The sequence below is a fragment of the Salvelinus alpinus genome, chromosome 31, assembly GCF_045679555.1.
Source record: "Salvelinus alpinus chromosome 31, SLU_Salpinus.1, whole genome shotgun sequence".
In the NCBI taxonomy this organism is placed as follows: Eukaryota; Metazoa; Chordata; class Actinopteri; order Salmoniformes; family Salmonidae; genus Salvelinus; species Salvelinus alpinus.
The window spans coordinates 6,611,550-6,637,038 of NC_092116.1; the positions used below are offsets into that span (position 1 = coordinate 6,611,550).

The following is a 25,489-nucleotide window of genomic DNA, read 5'->3' on the forward strand; positions in this document are numbered from 1 at the left end:
CATCATTCATGCACATTTATTGGCGGTGGGGTGCTATATACGATGATGCATCGCAAATAGGCGGAACTGTGCGACAGTAGATTGAGCTGAACCACTGCAGTGTAAACCTCACAGCACAGCATATTACTTATGTACGGCTCTAGCGATCTACAGTATTGAGGGTAAAACCGCAACAAGCATCTATTTTAACTTGGCGCTAAGTGCTGGCAGCTGGCAGTAGTAGTTCGTTGCATAAGCGCATGGGCAGACGTGTATTTGAGACCTGTAGCTGTGGAGAATCAACTCCAACGGATCTCATATCTGGAACTTGTGACTTCATGTTCGTATTATTTACTGCGTCTTTTTGCAAGGACTTGTACGTGCATGCATAGGCTTTATCGTTGGGTCTAGATGCTACCCAAACAACTATACCCGTACAGTTCGATCAATGCGATCTAGACCATAGCAAGCCAACTTACATGGTCTGGTCATTTGTTTATGGAAGGTATCCTGGCGTACAGGCTGATATTATTTTAGTTTCAGCGCATAACTAGGCAAACATTTCGTGTGATGGGACTCTCCGCACTCTGAAGGTAAGACATGTCTGGCTACAACAGAGTGCATGGTTATGCACTTGTGATGTAATTCATGGTCTGCGATATTAATTCGATAAACCATTTATGCGTGACTGATTTGTCTTGGTTTGGACGGCTCTTGGCTTCGTTACCTCACTTTTGGCTTTATACCCGAATAAGGCGAACTTGTGGAGGGTCATTTCAAGAAGCAAGCTGTGACATTAGTTATATTTTGATAGTGTGTTATTTTCCAATGGCTCTTTACATGATCTCCAAGTTGCGCAATTTTAAATATGATTTATGCGCATGTGGTGCAAGAGAGGAATAGCCTAATCATGTAAACATTGCCCAGGGAGATCATTCAAGATTGACTTTGAAATTGGACGTCTATACATATCCTGAGGACATCGGGAAATGCCTTCAAAACCAGCCAAGCAACCTGGTCTCAGAACATTTGGTATTATTCTGTACATAACGCGACAAAGGCACCCCAATGTAGTGAGTTCGAATCTCATCACGGACAATTTGAGCTATTTAGAAACTTTGCACAATACTTATCATGTTGGCTAACCCTTCCCTTAACATTAACCCTTCCCCTAACATTAACCCTTCCCCTAACATTAACCCTTTAATCTAACGCCTAACCATAACCCCAATGGAACAATACAGAGCAGAAGGAGCAGTACAGGTTGTCAAAAACAATTAGAAATTTGTTGTTTGGAGCAACTTCAAAATTAGACTTTTGGGAAATGTGGATAAACGTCTAATTCTGCAGTGAGACTGTGAGAGCTTGTTGGCATTGCCACATGTAAAGTGAGAATATGAGTGAGCAGTGGCATGTTTCTTCATGCTCTAGCAAACCACGCCTCTGTGTTTGCCACAGTAATGCCAGGGTGTGAATATTCTCACATGCCTATTGAGTGAAACAGATGGGCTATATTTGTGTATGAGACAGACCGTGTTATATTTGTACTACTGGTGATGAAGTTACCACTGCTGTTGAATATTTTGGCTGCTCGCTACCCTCTTTGTATCACATGCCAATTAGTGAGATACGTTACCAGCTATTGACATCGTGATATCATTGTTCAACACAAAGAAACACCCTGTATGGTTATTCATGTGTTTGAATTGCATTGTTTTAAAAAGGGGCATTGTTATGACCTGGTAATATAGCCTACACTAATATCACTCATACGTCATATTCAAGTACAGTATTAGGTATACAGCACATTTGCATTAACTATTAGGTCTAATGTTATTCATAGGCACTTTAGAGAGCTGCTCCCCACAACTGATGATGGCAAATAAGTCCCTAAACACATTGACATAAATAACAAGATCTCACGCTTTGACTTCAGATTCAGACGTTTCCCCAAACGTCAAATTTCGTTGTTGTTTATCGGTTGTCACAGTGATCAGTTGAGCCACCTGCTGCTGCTGTCGCCGGCGCATCCCATGGTTATATTTGGGTGTTAATTCCGAATGGTTAAGTTAGGGTTAAAACAACTCCACGGTTAAATATAAGCATTAATTCCGAATTGTTAAATTAAGGGGTAAGGTTTGGACTACATAAAAAAAAAAAAAAGATGTCTAGCACTGCAATTGAACACTCGACCCTGTGAGCCAGAGCTTGCGGCTTACGCCCATCCACAATCCCTATCCACAACGCCATAGCACAGAGTTTCCCAACTCGGTCCTCGTGACTCCAAGGGTTGCGCGTTTTGTTTCCCCCCCCTAACACGGGCGTCAAACTCATTCCATGGAAGGCCTAGTGTCTGCAGGTTTTTAGTTTTTCCGTTCATTTAAGACCTAGACAACCGAGTGAGGGGAGTTCTTTACTAAACAGTGACCTTAATTCATCAATCAAGGTAGGAGCGAAAATCCATAGACACATGGCCCTCTGGGGAATGAGTTTGACACGGCTGATTCAACTGATCAAAGCTTGATGATCCTTTGATTATTTTAATCAGCTGTGTAGTGTTAGGGCAAAAACCAAAATGTGCACCCCTTGGGTTCCCGAGACCGAGTTTGGGAAACTTTTCCCTGGCAAAACCCAAGCCTACTTGATGGTAATAGCGCTGACCGTTGCCCCTAGTGACAGGTTTTGAAGGAATCTCCCGAAGTCCTCGGGACATGGATGAACGTCCAATTTCGAAGTGAATCTTGAGAAACCTGGCTGCATATGAATCAGCTATGAGTGTTGGGTTACTTTCCAGTCTGTGCACTATGCTTTGTGTGGCTCCGCAGGCGGCACGGGGCGATAAAATAAAACAAGTGAGAGGTCAAACCCTTGCTCACTTTGTTTGGGTATCGATCCGCTGGCATCATTACTTGGTGTCTGGAGCGCAGGCAGGGGTTGTGGGTGGCCCGACTCCACCGGCTCTGTCAGACGCTTTCTTCCAACCGCCCACAGAGCAGCGGGGATTAGGACCAGGCCGGGGTGTTCAGGCCGTTGAGTTGGTCTGCAGTGCAGCCTCACTGATTTGACCACAGTTTCTATCCCTCCCTGCTAGAATGTTGCCTGTCAGATTTAGGGCTTTGACTTGTAAGTCTGTCTGGAGGTTTTCACTAAAGCTTTTGACATGGCTCAATTGAGAAACATGGTGGGATGATGGGAATGGAGGGGATATACAGTACCAGTCAAAAGTTTGGACACACTTACTCATTCAAGGGTTTTTCTTTATTTTTACTATTTTCTACATTGTAGAATAATAGTGAGGACATCAAAACTATGAAATGACACACATGGAATCATGTAGTAACCAAAAAAGTATTAAACAAATTCTTCAAGGTAGCCCCCTTTGCCTTAATGACAGCTTTGCACACTCTTGGCATTCTCTCAACCAGCTTCATGAGGTAGTCACCTGGAATGCATTTCAATTAACAGGTGTGCCTTGTTAAAAGTGAATTTGTGGAATTTCTTTCCTTCTTATTGCGTTTGAGCCAATCAGTTGTGTTGTGACAAGGTAGGGGTGGTATACAGAAGATAGCCCTATTTGGTACTATACCAAGTCCATATTATGGTAAGAATAGCTCAAATAAGCAAAGAGAAACAACAGTCCATCATTACTTTAAGACATGAAGGTCAGTAAATCTGGAAAATTAAGAACTTTTAACGTTTCTTCAAGTGCAGTCGCAAACACCATCAAGCACTATGATGAAACTGGCTCTCATGAGGACCGCCACAGGAAAGGAAGACCCAGAATTACATCTGCTGTAGAGGATAAGTTCATTAGAGTTCCAGCCTCAGATTGCAGCCTAAATAAATGCTTCACAGAGTTGAAGTAACAGACGCACTCTTCAGAGGAGACTGAGTGAATCAGGCCTTCATGGTCGAATTGCTGCAAAGAAACCACTACTAAAGGACACCAATAAGAAGAAGAGACTTACTTGGGCCAAGAAACACAAGCAATGGACATTAGACCGGTGGAAATCTGTCGTTTGGTCTGATGAGTCCAAATTTGAGATTTTTGGTTCCATCCTCCGTGTCATTGTGAGACGCAGAGTAGAGGAACGGATGATCTCTGCATGTGTAGTTCACACCGTGAAGCATGGAGGAGGCGATGTGATGATGTGGGGGACCAGGATGAATATGTATGAACTTTCCAATTTGTAAGTCGCTCTGGATAAGAGCGTCTGCTAAATGACTTAAATGTCAAATGTAATGCTTTGCTGGTGACACTGTCAGTGATTTATTCAGAATTCAAGGCACACTTATCCAGCATGGCTACCACAGCATTCTGCAGCGATACGCCATCCCATCTGGTTTGCGCTTAGTGGGACTATCATTTGTTTTTCAACAGGACAATGACCCAAAACACACCTCCGGGCTGTGTAAGGGCTATTTAACCAAGAACGAGAGTTATGGTGCTGCATCAGATCACCTGACCTTAACCCAATTGAGATGGTTTGGGATGAGTTGGACTGCAGAGTGGAGGAAAAGCAGCCAACAAGTGCTCTACATATGTTGGAACTTCTTCAAGACTGTTGAAAAAGCATTCCAGGTGAAGCTGGTTGAGAGAATGCCAAGTGTGCAAAGCTGTCATCAAGGCAAAGGGTGGTATTTTCATTTGTTTAACACTTTTTTTAAAATTTACTACATGATTCCATATGTGTTATTTTATAGTGTTGATGTATTCACTATTATTCTACAATGTAGAAAATAGTAAAAAATAAAGAAAAACCCTTGAATGAGTAGGCGTGTCCAAATGTTTGACTGGTACTGTATGTATGTGTAGGCCTACAGGTGTTCTGAGGTCAAACCTTTATCAGCTTGTTTTGGTGTGGTTCTGTTCGTTGCATGAAGAGCTGAGCTGAATGTTGTTGATTAACTTCAGCAATTATTTGAATATTGGGTAACGTGCTGCTTACTGTGCTCTTGTTGCGTATCAGTTACTGATTGAGAGAAATGCACCATCCTGCAAATAATATTGTATCTAGGCATTTCCTGCTCGACGCACCTTCAGCTACACATACTGTGCAACACGTAAAATACATAGTCCCTTCAGTAGAACTAGCTGATCAATTAGTCCAAAATCCCAACCTAATATCTTGCATAGGCCTGCTATAAAGTCAATGACATAACTATTGCACTGTGCTTGTTCAAAGGCCTGCTAGGATGAGTGTTTTTGTGTAACTGTCTGGATTCGAACCAGGGTCTCCTACATGATTGTTAGCCCTCTGAGCTAAAGCAGGAGCATTAGCTCGGGAGTTACCCATTGATTGCACGAGTATGATTCACCGATGCACCCCTGTTACATTTGGAGTGAATGAGCCTGTTGTTTTGGTGTTCTACACCTCCGCAGCATGAACAAAGGAAGCCAGCTGAGGTGGGTGTGATGCACAGGTAGAAATCTGATCTCTCTCTCTCTCTCCACACAGACAGCCTCCAAGCTTTCCTCCATCCTTTCTCCTCAGGCATATTACCCTACTCCTCTCTTAAAGCTTTATGTGTACATGCTTGACATTTCATTCATCTCCAGGACCAGGGAGCGACCTCACCGACCTGCGGCAACACCGCCATGCCCCAGCGCCTTGTTAGGCACGCTGAGCTTAATTAGATTCTTTGTAAAGGCCTGATTTATGCCCAAGGACTGAGATATGGTTAGAGGAGGGAGAGAGGGACTGGGGGGGAGGGAAGGGTGAGCGAGATGGAAAAAGAGAAGGGGGGGAGGGAGAATGTACGGAGGCTGATCAGTAGGAGGTGAGAAAAAAAAGCAAAATAAATCCCAGGAGTGCAAAATAAACCAACAAAGAAACTAATTACAGGTAGCAGCTACCCAGACGCATGTAGTCGCATCACTGGGGTTACGGTTCACTGCTTCCTCTCCTCTCTACTTCACTCCCTTCTCGTTCTCTCCCTTCCTCTATCTCCTTCTTTCTCTACCTCCATGTCTCTCCAAATTTCTCTCCCTCTCTCTCTCTCTCCCTCCCACATGTTCCCGAGAGGAGAAATAGAGGACCTGTACAATGTCATCTTGTCATTGCTCCAGAACCTTAAAGGGCAAAGATGGAACACCTGGGAGGGAGCGGAGAAAGAGGGAGGGAGAAGGGTAAAAGTGTAACGGCTATAGATCAAGCAGTCTTGAATTGAAGCAGCCAGGAGAGACATAGTCAATGAGGTAGGTGGGAGAACATATTAAAATACAGTGGGTGACTCTGTGAAGTAGTCACAATTGTCTGCTTGTACTAGTGCACTGTGTAGAGCCAGTAGTTGCAACAGGTGTGAAGTATACAGTTTTCTTGTTTGAAAGAATTGACCATGCATAGAAAATGTGTTTGTACACATTTGATCATTTGTGTTTTATCACTGGATTACCTCAGTTTATGTCTACATGCCCACAAAAACATTCAGAGACCTTTCTGGACAATTTCATTCCAGCGGGAGCTGAAAACATTTTTGTTATCAGATTGTTCTGGCAATTCTCACAAAGGAACTTCATTGGGAGGAGGGATGTTTAACATGCTTTTTACATTTGTATCACAAACCATTTTTGAGAGAGATCATGATGAAATTGGCAATTTTAGACCTTTACATACCCCAGTAAGACCCTATGATCTGTGAACCGTACATGATACAGACATCTTGGTGTCCTTATACTCCTTATAGGTGAAATGCATATGAATTCAATCTGTTTTTGACATCATTCCGTTTGCTTTAAACAATAGCTTTCCACACATGTTTACCCATGGAAGAATGTGAATTTTTGGAGAAGTTACTTTTTGGAACCAAATCCCAAAAACATTCAGGAGATTAAGGTGCTTAGTGTTAACTAATTTGGCATACCCCGCAATACCATTAGACATCCATGTCTTCATCAATGGAAAAGATACATGGTTTTGAGTTTGATACTTAAAAGCTTACAAACAGTATTGTCAAACAATATAATTTATTGAAAAAAATAATAAAAATCATTAAACCTTTTTTAATGTCAATTATCTATATTTTTTGGATATTCACATATGTTGTAGGTTAAACCACATTTCAGTTCTGACATGTTGGTGTTGTGCCTGCCATCAGTTGAGACACAACATGCTCTTGAATACAGGGTGGGTGTCATTTCAATAATAGAATTAGAATGGACCTATCCCTTCAGACAACTACAATTTAGCTGGTACACCATTGAAATGTAATTTAAAAAAAAGAAGTTATTTTTATTTAATTTTACTACCACAAAGATGACGGCTGGTCCACCCACCGTCGATTGTCATCTTAAATGGTCAAGTCTATTCTATCCATCTTTATTTCAATAGGTTTCCAGTATAATTTTAAGCAGCAGATATTTCCATTCAAGTCAACATTCTCTGTGTGGACCCCCAACCATCTTTGTGGTACCATTTGAAAGTTGAAATTTAAATTGTATTCCCATTTTAGTACATTTATCAGCCAAAACATGACACCCACCCTGTATTCAAGAGCATGTTGTGTCTCAACTGGTGGCTGACACAGCACAAAACCCTTCGATTATTTAAATTGGGGTCAAAGCTACAACATATGCTAATATGAAAAAAATTGGCGTTTTTGGGTTTTTTGATAATTGATGTTAAATGTAAATGTTTATTTTTTTAAGTTTTGTTTATTTTGGCAAAGCTTTTAAATTATATCAAATCTCAACCATTTGTCTTTTCCAGTAATGAAGACATGACTGTCTCATGGTACTGTATGGTGGGGTATGCAAAAGGGGTAAACTTTGAGCACCTTTTATGGCTTGAAAGTTTTGGCATTCAGGCCCAAAGTCAATTTCTGAGCACTTTTTTTAATATATATATATTTTTTTTTTATACAGTCGTGGCCCAAAGTATGACACAAATATTAATTTTCACAAAGTTTGCTGCTTCAGTGTCTTTAGATATTTTTGTCAGATGTTACTATGGAATACTGAAGTATAATTACAAGCATTTCATAAGTGTCAAAGGCTTTTATTGACAATTACATGAAGTTGATGAAAAGAGTCAATATTTGCAGTGTTGACCCTTCTTTTTCAAGACCTCTGCAATCCACCCTGGCATGCTGTCAATTTACTTCTGGGCCCCATCCTGACTGATGGCAACCCATTCTTGCATAATCAATGCTTGGAGTTTGTCAGAATTTGTGGGTTTTTGTTTGTCCAATCCGCCTCTTGAGGAGGCAGGTTCTCAATGGGATTAAGGTCTGGGTAATTTCCTGGCCATGGACCCAAAATATCAATGTTTTGTTCCCCGAGCCACTTAGTTATCATGTTTGCCTTATGGCAAGGTGCTCCATCAGGCTGGAAAAGGAATTGTTTGTCACCAAACTGTTCCTGGATGGTTGGGAGAAGTTGCTCTTGGAGGATGTGTTGGTACCATTCTTTATTCATGGCTGTGTTCTTAGGCAAAATTGTGAGTGAGCCCACTTCCTTGGCTGAGAAACAACCCCACACATGATGGTCTCAGGATGCTTTACTGTTGGCATGACACAGGACTGATGGTAGCGCTCACCTTGTCTTCTCCGGACAAGCTTTTTTTCGGATGCCCCAAACAATCGGAAAGGGGATTCATCAGAGAAAATGACTTTACCCCAGTCCTCAGCTGTCCAATCCCTGTACCTTTTGCAGAATATCAGTCTGTCCCTGATGTTTTTCCTGGAGAGAAGTGGCTTCTTTGCTGCCCTTCTTGACACCAGGCCATCCTCCAAAAGACTTTGCCTCACTGTGCGTGCAGATGCACTCGCCTGATTGCTGTCATTCCTGAGCAAGCTCTGCACTGGTGGTGCCCCGATCCCGCAGCTGAATCAACTTTAGGAGACGGTCCTGGCACTTGCTGGACTTTCTTGGGCTCCCTGAAGCCTTCTTCACAACAATTGAACTGCTCTCCTTGAATTTCTTGATGATCCGATAAATGGTTGATTTAGGTGCAATCTTACTGGCAGCAATATCCTTGCCTGTGAAGCCCTTTTTGTGCAAAGCAATGATGACGGCTTGTGTTTCCTTGCAGGTAACCACGGTTGACAGAGGAAGAACAATGATTCCAAGCACCGCCCTTTTTTTGAAGCTTCCAGTCTGTTATTCAAACTCAATCAGCATGACAGAGTGATCTCCAGCCTTGTCCTCGTCAACACTCACACCTGTGTTAATGAGAGAATCACTGACATGTCAGCTGGTCCTTTTGTTGCAAGGCTGAAATGCAGTGGATTTTTTGGGGGGGATTCAGTTCATTTGCATGGCAAAGAGGGACATTGCAATTCATCTGATCACTCTTCATAACATTCTGGAGTATATGCAAATTGCCATCATACAAACTGAGGCAGCAGACTTTGAATTTATATTTGTGTCATTCTCAAAAATTTTGGCCACGACTTTTTAAAACATTTTTTAATGTTAATTTTAAATGTTTTATATTTATTTTCTTTTTTTTTGTGCGCTTGGCTGCATCCCTGATAATATATCCATCATAACATTTGTTGTTGTCCCCTAACCCCAACCCCAACCAGATATTGTGCTACGAGGGTACTGAAACACCAAGGTTTTCTATAGTACATATGAATAAGGAAAACAAGCAATATATGCATTAGAACAAGTTTTATTTAGACAAACATCAACCACAAATAGTTCCAACCAATCACAATTAGAAGCTTTAAAGTCAAAACATCAAATATTCAAACTACTACTAATTACAACTAACACTTCCTGTATAAATGTTTCTCACATTTCAGATAAACATAAACCAACATCCAAATGACTGTGTGGAGGGGTTAGCCTACAGTCGTATGAAAAAGTTTGGGCACCCCTGACAATTTCCATGATTTCCATTTATAAATAATTGGGTGTTTGGATCAGCAATTTCATTTTGATCTATCAAATAACTGATGGACACAGTAATATTTCAGTAGTGAAATGAGATTTATTGGATTAACAGAAAATGTGCAATATGCATCAAAACAAAATTAGACAGGTGCATACATTTGGGCACCCCAATAGAAAAATCACATCAATATTTAATAGAGCCTCCTTTTGCTAAAATAACAGCCTCTAGACGCTTCCCATAGCCTCTAATGAGTGTCTGGATTCTGGATGAAGGTATTTTGGACCATTCCTCCTTACAAAACATCTCCAGTTCAGTTAGGTTTGATGGTTGCCGAGCATGGACAGCCCACTTCAAATCATCCCACAGATTCTCAATGATATTCAGGTCTGGGGACTGGGATGGCCATTCCAGAACATTGTACTTGTTCCTCTGCATAAATGCCCGGGTAGATTTTGAACAGTGTTTTGGGTCGTTGTCTTGTTGAAATATCCAGCGCCGGTGTAACTTCAACTTTGTGACTGATTCTTCAACATTATTCCCAAGAATCTGCTGATATTGAGTGGAATCCATGCGACCCTCAACTTTAACAAGATTCCCAGTACCGGCACTGGCCACACAGCCACACAGCATGACGGAACCCCCACCAAATTTTACTGTGGGTAGCAAGTGTTTTTCTTGGAACGCTGTCTTCTTTTGCCGCCATGCAAAACGTCCCTTATGACCAAATAACTCAATCTTTGTTTTATCAGTCCACAGCACCTTATTCCAAAATGAAGCTGGCTGGTCCAAATGTGCGTTTGCATACCTCAAGCGACTCTGTTTGTGGCGTGTGTGCAGAAAAGGCTTCTTCCGCATCACTCTCCCATACAGCTTCTCCTTGTGCAAAATGCGCTGAATTGTTGAATGATGCACAGTGACACCATCTGCAGCAAGATGATGTTGTAGGTCTTTGGCAGTGGTTTGTGGGCTGTTTTTGACCGTTCTCACCATCCTTCGCCTTTGCCTCTCCGATTATTATACTTGGCCTGCCACTTCTGGCCTGAACAAGAACTGTGCCTCTGGTCTTCCATTTCCTCACTATGTTCCTCACAGTGGACACTGACAGCTTAAATCTCTGCGATAGCTTTAAGTAGCCTTCCTCTAAACCATAATGTTGAACAATCTTTGTTTTCAGGTCATTTGAGAGTTGTTTTGAGGCCCCCATGTTGCCACTCTTCAGAGGAGAGTCAAAGAGAACAACAACTTGCAATTGGCCACCTTAAATACCTTTTCTCATGATTGGATGCACTTGTCTATGAAGTTCAAGGCTTAATGAGCTCAACAAACCAATTTTGTGTTCCAATTAATCAGTGCTAAATAGTTACAGGTATTCAAATCAACAGAATGACAAGGGTGCCCACATTTTTGCATAGCCTATTTTTCACATCTGATTTAATTTCATACAACTTAATATTGCTACACTAAAAATCTTTGTCTGGACAATACCCCAGTACTCGGCTTTTATTAGAAAATGAATGGCATGCCACTGTGATCATTTTCTGTGACGACAGAGTAAATTATTATGCAGCCTCAGAGGGGTGCCCAAACTTTTTCCTACGACTGTATATGTGCGAGTGTGTGTGTTTCACTGTGTGGGTTATTGTTTGAATCAGTGTTTCTCTTTATGACAAAGCCTCATGAAGCAGTTTATGGTGGACATCACATTTCTGGCACTTGGCTTTTGGTGTACCTGTGCACCCTGGTACCTTGCATCTCCCCTTCTTTTCAGCCATAATCATCCAGTGGGCTGTGGCATCCAGGCGAATTGGAGCAGTGGGTCCTTTTCTCCTCATACTCACCAGTAATTGTGGAACTGGGATGACCTTTCTTGCACTCCAGACTTGTTCCACTTTTGCGTAGGCCTTCAGTGATGTATGACTTGAAGGTATACAGATTAATTTGTTCCTTCTTTCTCATGCCAATGCCATCACAATCTCTTCAGTAGAGCAGCCAGGTGGTCACGATGATCATATCCAGGAAGTGGAACACCAGCCGGTGGTACCACTTCTTTGATCTGATTTTGTTCCGGTACAGTGCAATCAGTTAGTCAAGCAGATCCACCCGACCGATATTCTTGTTGTATTCTTTCACCACAGCAGGGCAGGGGACTTTGGTGATCATCTTTCAATTGCGATCCCACATGTCAACCTCAGGGAGTTTTTTTTGATGACCTCCCATCTATTCAGTATCATGGTGTCAGCTACTTGGGACACTCGGCAGGCTTTGTTCCAAAACATGCAGGTGCCTGGTAAACCAAACAATGACATGTACACCACAATACCCAGGAACTGCTCCAATTCTTTTGTAGTGAGGTTAAGTTGCTTGTTTGCGTTACATTGTATCGCATATACAGTTGAAGTCGGAAGTTTCCATACACCTTAGCCAAATGCATTTAAACTCAGTTTTTCACAATTCCTGACATTTAATCCTAGTAAGAATTCCCTGTCTTAGGTCAGTTAGGATCACCACTTTATTTTAAGAATGTGAAATGTCAGAATAATAGAGTGATTTAATTTCAGCTTTTAGTTCCTTCATCACATTCCCAGTGGGTCAGAAGTTTACATACACTCAATTAGTATTTGGTAGCATTGCCTTTTAAATTGTTTAACTTGGGTCAAACATTTCTGGTAACCTTCCACAAGCTTCCCAAAATACGTTGGGTGAATTTTGGCCCATTCCTCCTGACAGAGCTGATGTAACTGAGTCAGGTTTGTAGGCCTCCTTGCTCGCACATGCTTTTTCAGTTATGCCCACAAATTTTATAAAGGATTGAGGTCAAGGCTTTGTGATGGCCACTCCAATACCTTGACTTTGTTGTTCTTAAGCCATTTTCCCACAACTTTGGAAGTATGCTTGGGGTCATTGTCCATTTGGAAGACCCATTTGCGACCAAGCTTTAACTTCCTGACTGATGTCTTGAGATGTTGCTTCAATATATCCACATAATGTGAAGTGCACCAGTCCCTCCTGCAGCAAAGCACCCCCACAACATGATGCTGCCATCCCCGTGCTTCACTGTTGGGATGGTGTTCCTCGACTTGCAAGCCTCCCCCTTTTTCCTCCCAACATAATTATTGCCAAACAGTTCTATTTTTGTTTCATCAGACCAGAGAACATTTCTCCAAAGTATAATCTTTGTCCCCATGTGCATTTGCAAACCATAGTCTGGCTTTTTTATGGCAGTTTTGGTGCAGTGGCTTCTTCCTTGCTGAGCGCCCTTTCAGGTTATGTCGATATAGGCCTCATTTTACTGTGGATATAGATACTTTTGTACCTGTTTCCTCCAGCATCTTCACAAGGTCCTCTGCTGTTCTAGGATTGATTTGCACTTTTCGCACCAAAGTACATTAATCTCTAGGAGACAGAACGTGTCTCCTTCCTGTGTGGTATGACGGCTGCGTGGACCCATGATGTTTATACTTGCGTAGTATTGTTTGTACAGATGAACATGGTACCTTCAAGCGTTTGGAAATTGCTCCCAAGGATGAACCAGACTTGTGGAGGTCTACAATTTTGGCTGATTTTCTATTGATTTCCCCCTGATGTCAAGCAAAGAGGCACTGAGTTTGATGGTAGGCCTTGAACTACATCCACAGGTACACCTTCAATTGACTCAAATAATGTCAATTAGCCTTTCAGAAGCTTCTATATCCATGACATTTTCTGGAATTTTCCAAGCTGTTTAAAGGCACAGTCAACTTAGTGTATGTAAACTTCTGACCCACTGGAATTGTGATACAGTGAAATAATCTCTGTAAACAATTTGTTGGAAAAATTACTTGTGTCATGCACATAGTAGATGTCCTAACCGACTTGCCAAAACTATAGTTTAACAAGACATTTGTGGAGAGGTTGAAAAACAAGTTTTAATGTCTCCAACATAAGTGTATGTGAACTTCCGAATTCAACTGTGTATTTGACTGCCCTAAAATTACTTCCAGAATGTCTTCTGAGAAAAACTGCTTGATATCATCAGATCTTGAAAGCAGGGCCTGCCATTCTGGGTAAGCATTGAAGTATGCATTGTGGGGTGTTCTCCACTGGGGTAGGCGTGGAACATCAACCTCTGCAACATCTTCATCCTCAGACTGTCTCATTGTCAACAGACAGGCATTCTCCTTTAAAAAAGAAAGCAGGAAGCATACATTTGAAAGTGTCATATACCCTTCTTCATCAACTGACACGCATGCACACACACACACACACACACACATTACTTTGCTGACTGACCCCTAACTGACTCCTGACCTCCTAACTGTCTCTCAAACCTGATTCGGGATCCACTCTTCCTGACTCTCCTCAAGCACACTGTCAGAGAGAATGACCCTAACTGCTCGATGATGTTCCTTCCGCCCATAGAATGTTGTGTCCATTTCCTGTAAGTAGCAGTAGACAGTAAAGTAGAAACATTGACTATGGTCATAATTATGCATCCGAGCACATCTCCACACTTTAGCATGATATAGACCACTTTTGTTCGGGCAAACTGCACAATGTTGCCCCGAGGCAACGAACCAAAAAATACAGTTTTAGTATAAAAATAAAAACAAGTATTTTTAAACAATCAAACATACTTCTTTACATACTCATGCACATGCATATTTTTTAAAATATAAAGTTGTTTAAATTGAAACATGTTAAGTGATTTTTATCCCCAATTGTGTCCCATGCGGCTTTGCTTCCTGAAAGGACTGCTCCACCCCCAGACAAAAGGCCACACCCACTTCAGCCCCTAATATCATTGGACACAAACATGACAGGTGATATTATATGTTTTTTAATAAAAAAATTCAAGGGGTGGTGTGATGTCTAAAAAGGTAGTTTGTTACCTGAGGGCAACACCATGCCATAGAGGGTTAATGATATTACCCATTAGAAATGGACATAGGTAATTTACCAATCACGGTCCTCCTTTAGGATTGCACATTCAGGAGAGGGAGTTACCTTTGAATCCATTTTCCTATTCACTGTGCTGGTGGAGCTCATAAAATGTATCATACCTTTTATGAGCACCAGAATTAGAAGGGAGTCCACTCTGGAAATTTGATATTTCTACAGTATATTGTTCCTAACAATATGTTTTAATATGAACAAAAACAAAAAGATTAGTTATGAGATTTAAAGGCCCAGTGCAGTCAAACGTGATTTCTTTGTTTTTGTATATATTTCCACACTGAGGTTGGAATAATACCAGATCTCAGTCCGTTGGCATGTGAAAATTATGATAATGCTATTTTAGTGTATGAGCTGTTTTGAAATTTCAGCCTGTTTTGGTGGGATAGACTTTTGGCCTGCCTGGTGACATCACCAGGTGGTAAATTAGTTAATAGACCAATAAGAATTCCAGACCTCTCTGCCAATAACTTCTAGTTTTCAGTTTTCCCCTACACTACTCCCAGACAATCCTAGCAAAATTCTAGCTGCCATGTCTGTCGGCGCCATACTCTTGGTGTCATTATACTTCTCATAGTGTGTTCTAACATTTTTAGCACGCACTATAAGGAGTATAATGACACCAAGATGTCGTATGCATCATATACGGTTCACCGATCATAGGGTCTTATATGAGGCATGTATAGGTCTAAAATGGCCACTTTCATCATGATAAAAAAAAATGGTTTGTGATACAAATGTAAAAATCTTTCCTCCCAAAATGAAGTTTCCATGTGAAAATGGTCAGAACAATCTGATATTTCTAAATTATTTTCCGCTGGCGTGGATTCGCCCTTCTATGGCTCAGTGTAGCTCTAATAGCTATACTGAACAAAAATATAAATGCAAAGTTTTGGTCCCATGTTTCATGAGCTGAAATAAAAGATCCCAAACATTTTCCATACTCACAAACTTATTTCTCTCCAATTTTGTGCACAAATTAGTTTACATCCCTGTTAGTGAGCATTTGTCCTTTCCCAATATAATCCATCCACCTGACAGGTGTGCTATATCAAGAAACTGATTAAACAGCATGCTCATTACACAGGTGCACCTTGTGTTGGGGACAATAAAAGGCCACTCTAAAATGTGCAGTTTTGTCACACAACACAATGCCACAAATGTCTCGTTTTGAGGGAGCGTGCAATTGGCATGCTGACTGCAGGAATATCCAGCAGAGCTGTTGCCAGAACATTTAATGTACAATTCTCTACCATAAGTAGTTTTAACAAATGTCGATCAATGGCCATTTGAATGCACAGAGATACCGTGATGATATCCTGAGGTCCATTGTTGTGCCATCCATCCATCACCTCATGTTTCAGCATAATGCACGGCCCCATGTCGCAAGGATTTGTACACAATTCCTGGAAGCTGAAAATGCCCTAGTTCTTCCATGGCCTGCATGCTCACATGTCACCCATTTAGGTATTTTATTAGGATCCCCATTAGCTGTTGCAAAAGCAGCAACTCCTCTTCCTTGGGTCACCACAAAACATGAATCAAGGACAGCGCTACATAAATGAAAAAAGGCGCCTACATGTCAATACCAATACAGCCTACATGTCAATACCAATACATAAACACAAACTATCTAGGTCAAATAGGGGAGAGGCGTTGTGCCGTGAGGTGTTGCTTTATCTGTTTTTTTTAAACCAGGATTGCTGTTTATTTGAGCAATATGAGATGGAAGGAAGTTCCATGCAATAATGGCTCTATATAATACTGTACGCTTTCTTGAATTTGTTCTGGATTTGGGGACTGTAAAAAGACCCCTGGTGGCATGTCTGGTGGGATAAGTGTGTGTGTCAGAGCTGTGGGTAAGTTGACTATGCAAACAATTTGGGATTTTCAACACATTGTTTCTTATAAAAAGAAGAAGTAATGCAGTCAGTCTCTCCTCAACTCTTAGCCAAGAGAGACTGGCATGCATAGTATTTATATCTCTGATTACAATGAAGAGCAAGACTGTTCTGGGCCAGCTGCAGCTTAACTAGGTCTTTCCTTGCAGCACTCAACCACACGACTGGACAATAATCAAGATAAGAAAAAAACTATAGCCTGCAGGACTTGCTTTTTGGAATGTGGTGTCAAAATCAGAGCGTCTCTTTATTACGGACAGACCTCTCCCCATCTTTACAACCATTGAATCTATATGTTTTGACCATGACAGTTTACAGTCGACAGTAACAAGTAATTTAATCTCCTCAACTTGTTCAACAGCCAGATTCAGCTGAGGTCTAGAACTTAGGGAATGATTTGTACCAAATACAATGCTCTTAGTTTTAGGGATGTTCAGTACCAGTTTATTACTGCCCACCCATTCCAAAACAGACTGCAACTCTTTAAGGGTTTCAGTGACTTCATTAGCTGTGGTTGCTGATGCGTATATTGTTGAATCATCAGCATACATGGACACACATGCTTTGTTTAATGCCAGTGGCATGTCATTGGTAAAAATAGAAAAGACTACCGGGCCAAGAGAGCTGCCCTGTGGTACACCACACTTTACATGTTTGGAATTAGAGAAGCTTCCATTAAAGAAAACCCTTTGTTATATTAGATTGCCATATTGTGGATTCAGAGCTGAGGTTGAAAGCCTAATCACATACGTTTCTTTCAGCAACAGGTTATGGTCAGTAATATCAAAGGATGCACTGAAATCTAACAGTACAGCTCCCACAATCTTATCAATTTCTTTCAACCACTCATCAGTCATTTGTGTCAGTGCGAGTGTCCTTCTCTATAAGCATGCTGAAAGTCTGATAATTTGTTTACAGAGAAATTGTATTTGGTCAAACACCCCCCCCCCCCAACAGTTTGCTAAGAGCTGGCAGCAAGCTTATAGGTCTGCTGTTAGAATCAGTAAAGGCCGCTTTACCACTCTTGGGTAGCGGAATTACTTTGGCTTCCTTCCAGGCCCGAGGACAAATACTTTCCTCAAGGCTTAGATTAAATATATGACAGATAGCAGTGGCTATAGTCAGCTACCATCCTCAGTAGCTTTCCATCTAAGTTGTCAATGCCAGGAGGTTTGTCATTATTGATCGTTAACAGTTTTTCCACCTCTCCCACACTAACTTTTATCAAATTCAAACCTGCAATGCTTTTCTTTTTGAGCATGTTTGGGATGCTCTGGATCCATGTGTATGACAGCGTGTTCTAGTTCCCGCCAATATCCAACAACGCACATCGAATAGGAGTGGGACAACAGGCCACAATCAACAGCCTGATCAACTCTCTATGCGAAGGAGATGTGTTGCGCTGCACACCAGATACTGACAGGTTTTCTGATCCCCACCCGTACTTTTTTGTTGGTATTTGTGACCAACAGATGCATATCTGTATTCCCAGTCATGTGAAATCCATAGATTAGGGCCTAATTAATTAATTTAAATTGACTGCTTTCCTTTATATGAACTGTAACTCAGTAAAATGTTGCATTTTATATTTTTGTTCAGTGTAGATACAAATGTAGTGTTTTCAGAGCCTATGCTATCCTCATGCCCAATGTCACAGTAGTGCACACAGACATGGTACTAAAACAGGAAGTGGGGTTTTTTCCCCTCTGGTTGGAGCTGTTTAGGAGGGAACACTTAAACAGGAACCTAGTCTGTTACACTCTACATATAATTTAATTGGCTGCTTTGTTGGCATGATACTATTACTTTGGTTGGCTTTTAAACAAGACATTGCTCATAGTGACTATATAGAAAAGGGAAGTATGGGTGACTTTGATACTGGACATGGTGATGAGAGAATGTCAATGGATCTCCACACCTTGGTTCAAACAGTATTTGTCTTCTTCCAAATAGTTCTGCGGGACTTAATTGAGCTTGCCTGGGCGTAAATGTAACCAACGGAGTAGTCTAAAAAGGGCAAACCCCACCCACCTGGACTGGCACTCCAGCGGGCTAAACCAAACAAACACTCAAAGTACTTAAAAGAAAACAAATACTATTTTAACCCAGATCTGGTACCTCACTACATAGTGACTGTGCTGAACACCCTGCTATGGCATTTTGAATGAGGATGTCCTCCTGGGCTAGTCAAGCCTTATCTGTCTACAGTTGGTGTATCATACTGGCTATGGTGGACCTGGTGGTGTCCTCTGCCCATAGGGTAAAGAGAGGCCACATTTGCATCGTGGGAAGTTGCATGATGGCTGGCAGAGATTCCCTTGTTAGCCTCAGGGACCATGACAGCCCATCAAAAACAGGAAGTTAATTTTGAAACTCTCAATTCAGCACTGCGGGGAGATCTAGAGAGACGGCAGAGAGAAATGAAAGAAAAACAAGTGTCTCGGCAGGTGCCTTGTGGGTAGTTACCGTAATCAGGGCGAGACGTGTCATTCCTGAGTTGATCCGTCACTCTCGTCTCGGGGCATGTTTTCTCGTCTCACACATCTTTCAGCATGGATAGAGGAATATGTGTGAGGAGAACACTACATGTGAGAGAATGTGTTAACCGTACTGTCTTTACCCACTAGGTGGTTGAATGACGAGTATGGAGAGCAGTTATCAATGGAGAAGGACACACGTTTTAACTCATTGTTCACGTAATTGTTTAACAACCCCCACAAGTCTGGTTCATCCTTGGGAGCAATTCCCAAACGCCTGATGGTACCACGTTTGTCTGTACAAACAATAGTATGCAAGTATAAACACCATGGGACCACGCAGCCATCATGCCGCTCAGGAAGGAGACGCGTTCTGTCGAGTAGAGATGAATGTTCTTTGGTGCGAATCAATCCCAGAACCACAGCAAAAGACCATGTGAAGATGCTGGAGGAAACAGGTACAAAAGATTCTATATCCACAGTAAAACGAATCCTATATCGACATAACCTGAAAGGCCGCTCAGCAAAGAAGAAGCCACTGCTCCAAAAACGCCATATAAAAAAACCCCAGCCTACGGTTTGCAACTGCACATGGGGACAAAGATTGTACTTTTTGGGAGAAATGTCCTCTGGTCTGATGAAACAAAAATACAACTGTTTGGCCATAATGACCATTGTTATGTTTGGAGGAAAAAGGGGGAGGCTTGCAAGTTGAGGAACACCATCCCAACCGTGAAGCACAGGGGTGGCAGCATCATGTTGTGGGGGAGCTTTGCTGCAGGAGGGACTGGTGCACTTCACTTAATTTCTCTCCCATGATGCCATCTATTATGTGAATATATTGAAGCAACAGCTCAAGACATCAGTCAGGAAGTTAAAGCTTGGACGCAAATGGGTCTTCCAAATGGACAATGACCCCAAGCATACTTCCAAAGTTGTGGCAAAATGGCTTAAGGACAACAAAGTCAAGGTATTGGAGTGGCCATCACAAAGCCCTGACCTCAATCCTATAGAAAATTTGTGAACAGAACTTAAAAAGCGTGTGCGAGCAAGGAGGCCTACAAATCTGACTCAGTTACACCAGCTCTGTCAGGAGGAATGGGCCAAAATGCCACTGATTGTGGGAAGTTTGTGGAAGGCTACCTGAAATGTTTGACCGAAGTTAAACAATTTAAAGGCAATGCTACCAAATACTAATTGAGTGCATGTAAACTTCTGACCCACTGGGAATATACAAATTTAAAAAAAGAAATAAATCACTCTACGATTATTCTGACATTTCAAATTTCTTAAATTAAGTGGTGATCCTAATTGACCTAAGATGGAATTTTTACTATGATTAATTGTCAGGAATTGTTAAACTGAGTTTAAATGTATTTGGCTAGGGTGTATGTAAACTGTCGACTTCAACTGTACATCCGGGTAAAGGAATTACGGTAATGGAATTACATCATGGGTCCCACATCTGCACACACTTCAATGGGGCAGAAGTCCATGAGTAGTTGTGATTCTGGATGGCCAGATGGCTACCAACAATGACAAACTGCCATGTGGGTAATTGTAAGTGACTCATTTCAGCCAGTTCCATCTTGTTCTTGATACCATGTCTTGTTTTGACTGCTTTCATGTCGATGCTAATATGGCTAAAATTCGCTAGCTAACCAACAAATGTAACGATGTATTTGAGACAAGTACTCATTGTGCAAATGTATTTATGCTTTTGATAAACATTGGAGAAGAAATATAGTTTTATGTTGTCAACAATCATAGCCAACCCTGTTTGTTTTGCCCCATAGTTGCGCATTTGTTGGTTTCGTTGCAAAACAACCAACCCTCTATACAGAAATGCTTAGTTAGAAATATCATTCTCTTCATGGGGATGTACTGTATTCCTAAATAGGTATAAAAAATGCAATATCCTTATTTTGCGTGTTTGGGTATTATTCTACACACTGGCTATTATTCGAATGAGCTCTGCCCCCAAACAAGACCACATTTGGTTGCTCTGGATCAAACCAAATCTGAACCAACCAGAGGTCTGTTAAACAAGTTTGGACATCACAGTTGTTTAGTACAGGGCCGTAAAGTAAATATGTACAGTCCAATAGTGTGCTCTACTCTACTTGGCACGTGCGCTCTAGCCAACAGCTTGCAAATACAGTATGGGTAGGCTGTGCCCCAGGTCCATTTTGGAACGGCTCAAACTTTTTAGACCACTACTTGAGACCCAACATAACAATCCCTGTCACAACCAGAGTATGTGAGCGGAGCGGGGAGCTTGCCCAATTTGACTGGAGCAAGATTCTCAAAGGCTAGAGCGCTGGCCTTCTCGCCCGCTCCAGTAGTGCTTCATCAGCTCAGGGCATGCCCAGTCCAGCATGTGTAGTGTGCTTGTGTGCTGCTATAGCCCCTTGCTTCAATATGTCTTGGAGTTCGCAAAATATTTTCATAAAGAAACACAGAACGCACAGATGCAAAATCAAGGTGACTTACAAAGATCAAGAGGAAGCGAGGGAGTGCAGTGATGTTGTCCACAACTAAAGAATCATTGTGGAATCTGAAAAGACAGGTATCCTGAAAGCATGATGGTGTACTTACTACGTGCACATGCTAAGAAAGTGCTTCATTGTAGCAAGGTATTCTATTTTGTCCCAATAGGCCTGGCAAGTTCCCACTTTCAATGAGCTTTCTGTTTTTATGCAAAAAACTAAAACATTTAGGCATATATAAATATATATATCAGCAAAAAAAGATGTCTTCTCACTGTCAACTGCATTTATTTTCAGCAACTTAACATGTGTATGACCATAACAAGATTCAACAACTGAGACAAACTGAACAAGTTCCACAGACGTGACTAACAGAAATGGAATAATGTGTCCCTGAACAAAGGGGGTGGTTCAAAATCAAAAGTAACAGTCAGTATCTGGTGTGGCCACCAGCTGCATTAAGTACTGCAGTGCATCTCCTCATGGACTGCACCAGATTAGCCAGTTCTTGCTGTGAGATGTTATCCCACTCTTCCACCAAGGCACCTGCAAGTTCCCGGACATTTCTGGAGGGAATGGCCCTAGCCCTCACCCTCCGATCCAACAGGTCCCAGATGTGGTCAATGGGATTGAGATCCGGGCTCTTCGCTGGCCATGGCAGAACATGCACAGAACGAGCAGTATGGCTGGTGGCATTGTAATGCTGGAGAGTCATGTCAGGATGAGCCTGCAGGAAGGGTACCACATGAGGGAGGAGGATGTCTTACCTGTAACGTGATGTTCGGATGTACCGAACCTGTGCAGGTGTTACACGTGGTCTGCCACTGTGAGGACGATCAGCTGTCCGTCCTGTCTCCCTGTAGCGCTGTCTTAGGCGTCTCACAGTAAGGACATTGCAATTTATTGCCCTGGCCACATCTGCAGTCCTCATGCTTCCTTGCAGCATGCCTAAGGCACGTTCACGCAGATGAGCAGGGACCCTGGGCATCTTTCTTTTGGTGTTTTTCAGAGTCAGTAGAAAGGCCTCTTTAGTGTCCTAAATGTTCATAACTCTGACCTTAATTGCCTACCGTCTGTAAGCTGTTAGTGTCAGTTCATTAATTGTTTAGCGTTAGTGGATGTTAGTGGATGTTCATTAATTGTTTAGCGTTCTTAGAACAAGCACGGGAAACGGTGTTTAAACCCTTTTACAATGAAGATCTGGGAAGTTAATTTGTAAAAATCCAAATTATCTTTGAAAGACAGAGTCCTGAAAAAGGGACAAATCTTTTTTTGCTGAGTTTATAACAAAAAAATATATACAAATTAAAAAACTGCATCTCTGCTCAACCTGGCAAGAGTGGCTAAAAGGGTGTTTAGCGTCTGCTCTGCAAATGCGGCGAGGATATTCTCCACTGCTGGCCTGCTCTCCAGGCACCAACGCATGAGTGTGAAGCCACAGATTCTGACCAAACTTGTGTTTCTAAAAATTAATTCAAAAGGCACTGTAGACTGAGCCTAAAGGTATTTTTCATTTAATTGTAAGTATATATGCGCAATTTAGACTAATGATTTAATACAATGAAATGCTTAAGTGTTGATCGCTTTATGTCCCTACCAGCCTATTGTGTCGCACTCGCAAATGCTTCACAATGGATTTCGTTGTAGGCTATAGCCTTGAAATAATATAGTCTAAATATTATATTTTTGTTCCTTCTTAGGCTCCCTGTCTGGCTACTGACCTCTTTAGTGTTTTTATGCAGTTTAATATGACATGTAGCCTATTTTAAGTGACGAGAGCTTCTTACATTTAGCTTTTCATGTTAAATAAAAAGTATTTTAATACGGACAGAACCTGTGGCTAGGGTAGGATTCTAGGCTAACTAGAAAATCGCGCCAGAGGGGAGGGCTGCTGTTTTAACGGCTCTTAACCAACCATGCTATTTCGTTGTTTTTTCTCTCGCGTTGATCGTGACTTGTTTTCTACATAATGTTGCTGCTATCGTCTCTTATGACCGAAAAGAGCTTCTGGACATAAGAACTGGGATTACTCACCTCAAATTGAACGAAGAGTTCCTTAATGAGTCGGACGGGAGGGATATACTACTACAGACACCCGACCAGGCCCAGATGGAAAATGAAACAGAGATTTCGCGGAAGGAGATCAGGGTGCCTTGTGAGGATCAGGAGGCAAGTGGCTAATCTGCCCTTGCCTTCCATCCTGCTAGCTAACGTTCAATTGCTGGAAAATAAATGGGACGAACTGAATGCACGTATAACCTACCAACAGGACATTAAAAACGAATCTTATGTTTCCCCGAGTCGTGGCTGAACGCCGACATTAAGAACATACAACTGGCGGGTTATACACTCTATCGGCAGAACAGAACAGCAGCCTCTGGTAAGACACAGGGCGGGGGCCTATGCATATATGTAAACAACAACTGGTGCACTATCTAAGGAAGTCTCGAGGTTTTGCTCGCCTGAGGTAGAGTATCTCACGATAAGCTGTAGACCACACTATCTACCTAGAGAGTTTCTGTATTTTTCATAGCTGTCTACATACCACCACATACCGAGGGTGGCACTAAAACCGTACTCAATGAGCTGTATAAGGCCATAAGCAAAAAGGAAAACGTTCATCCAGAGGCGACACTCCTAGTGGCTGGGGACTTCAATGCTGGGAAACTTAAATCAGTTTTACCGAATTTCTATCGGCATGTTAAATGTGCAACCAGAGGATAAAACAATTCTAGACCACCTTTACTCCACATACAGAGACTCGTACAAGGCACTCCCTCGCCCTCCATTTGGCAAATCTGACCATAACTCTATCCTCCTGATTCCTGCTTACAAGCAAAAATGAAAGCAGGAAGCACCAGTGACTCGGTCTATAAAAAAAGTAGTCATATGAAGCAGATGCTAAACTACAGGACTGTTTTTCTAGCACAGACTGGAATATGTTCCGCGATTCTTACGAGGGCATTGAGGAGCACACCACATCAGTCACTGGCTTTATCAATAAGTGCATTTACGACGTCGTCTCCACAGTGACTGTACGTACATACCCCAACCAGAAGCCATGGATTACAGGCAACATTCACACTGAGCTAAAGGGTAGAGCTGCCGCTTTCAAGGAGTGGGACTCTAACCCGGATGCTTACAAGAAATCCTGCTATGGCCTCTGACGAACCATCAAACAGGCAAAGTGCCAATACAGGACTAAGATCGAATCGTACTACACCGGCTCCAATGCTTGTCGTATGTGGCAGAGCTTGCAAACTATTACAGACTTCAAAGGGAATCACAGCCGAGAGCTGCCCAGTGACACGAGCCTACCAGACGAGCTAAATATCTTCTATGCTTGCTTCGAGGCAATTAACACAAACATGCATGAGTGCATCAGCTGTTCCGGACGACTGTGTGATCATGATCTCCGTAGCCGATGTGAGTAAGACCTTTAAACAGGTCATCATTCACAAGGCCGCTGGACCAGACGGATTCCCAGGATGTGTACTCCGAGCATGTGCTGACCAACAAGCAAGTGTCTTCACTGACATTTTCAACCTCTCCTTGTTCGAGTCATGTTGGTATTACAGTTTCAAGCAGACCACCATAGTCCCTGTGCCCAAGAACACTAAGGTAACCTGCCTAAATGACTACCGACCCTTAGCACTCACGTCTGTAGCCATGAAATGCTTTGAAAGGCTGGTAATGGCTCACATCAACACCATTATCCCAGAAACCTTAGACCCACTCGAATTTGCATACCGCACCAACAGATCCACAGATGATGCAATCTCTGTTGCACTCCACACTGCCCTTTCCCACCTGGACAAAAGGAACACCTATATGAGAATGCTATTCATTGACTACAGCTCAGCTTCAAC

General features: G+C 42.0%; 1 protein-coding gene across 1 annotated transcript in view; it reads left to right on the forward strand.

The window, feature by feature from the left end:
* The first annotated feature begins 86 nt into the window (after nt 1-86).
* LOC139560959 (RAS guanyl-releasing protein 2-like) overlaps nt 87-25,489 on the forward strand; it is a 91,644-nt gene continuing 66,241 nt past the window's right edge. The window contains exon 1 of the mRNA XM_071377707.1: nt 87-572. The gene's annotated coding sequence lies outside the window, so the exon portion shown is untranslated. The remainder of the gene's footprint in view (nt 573-25,489) is intronic.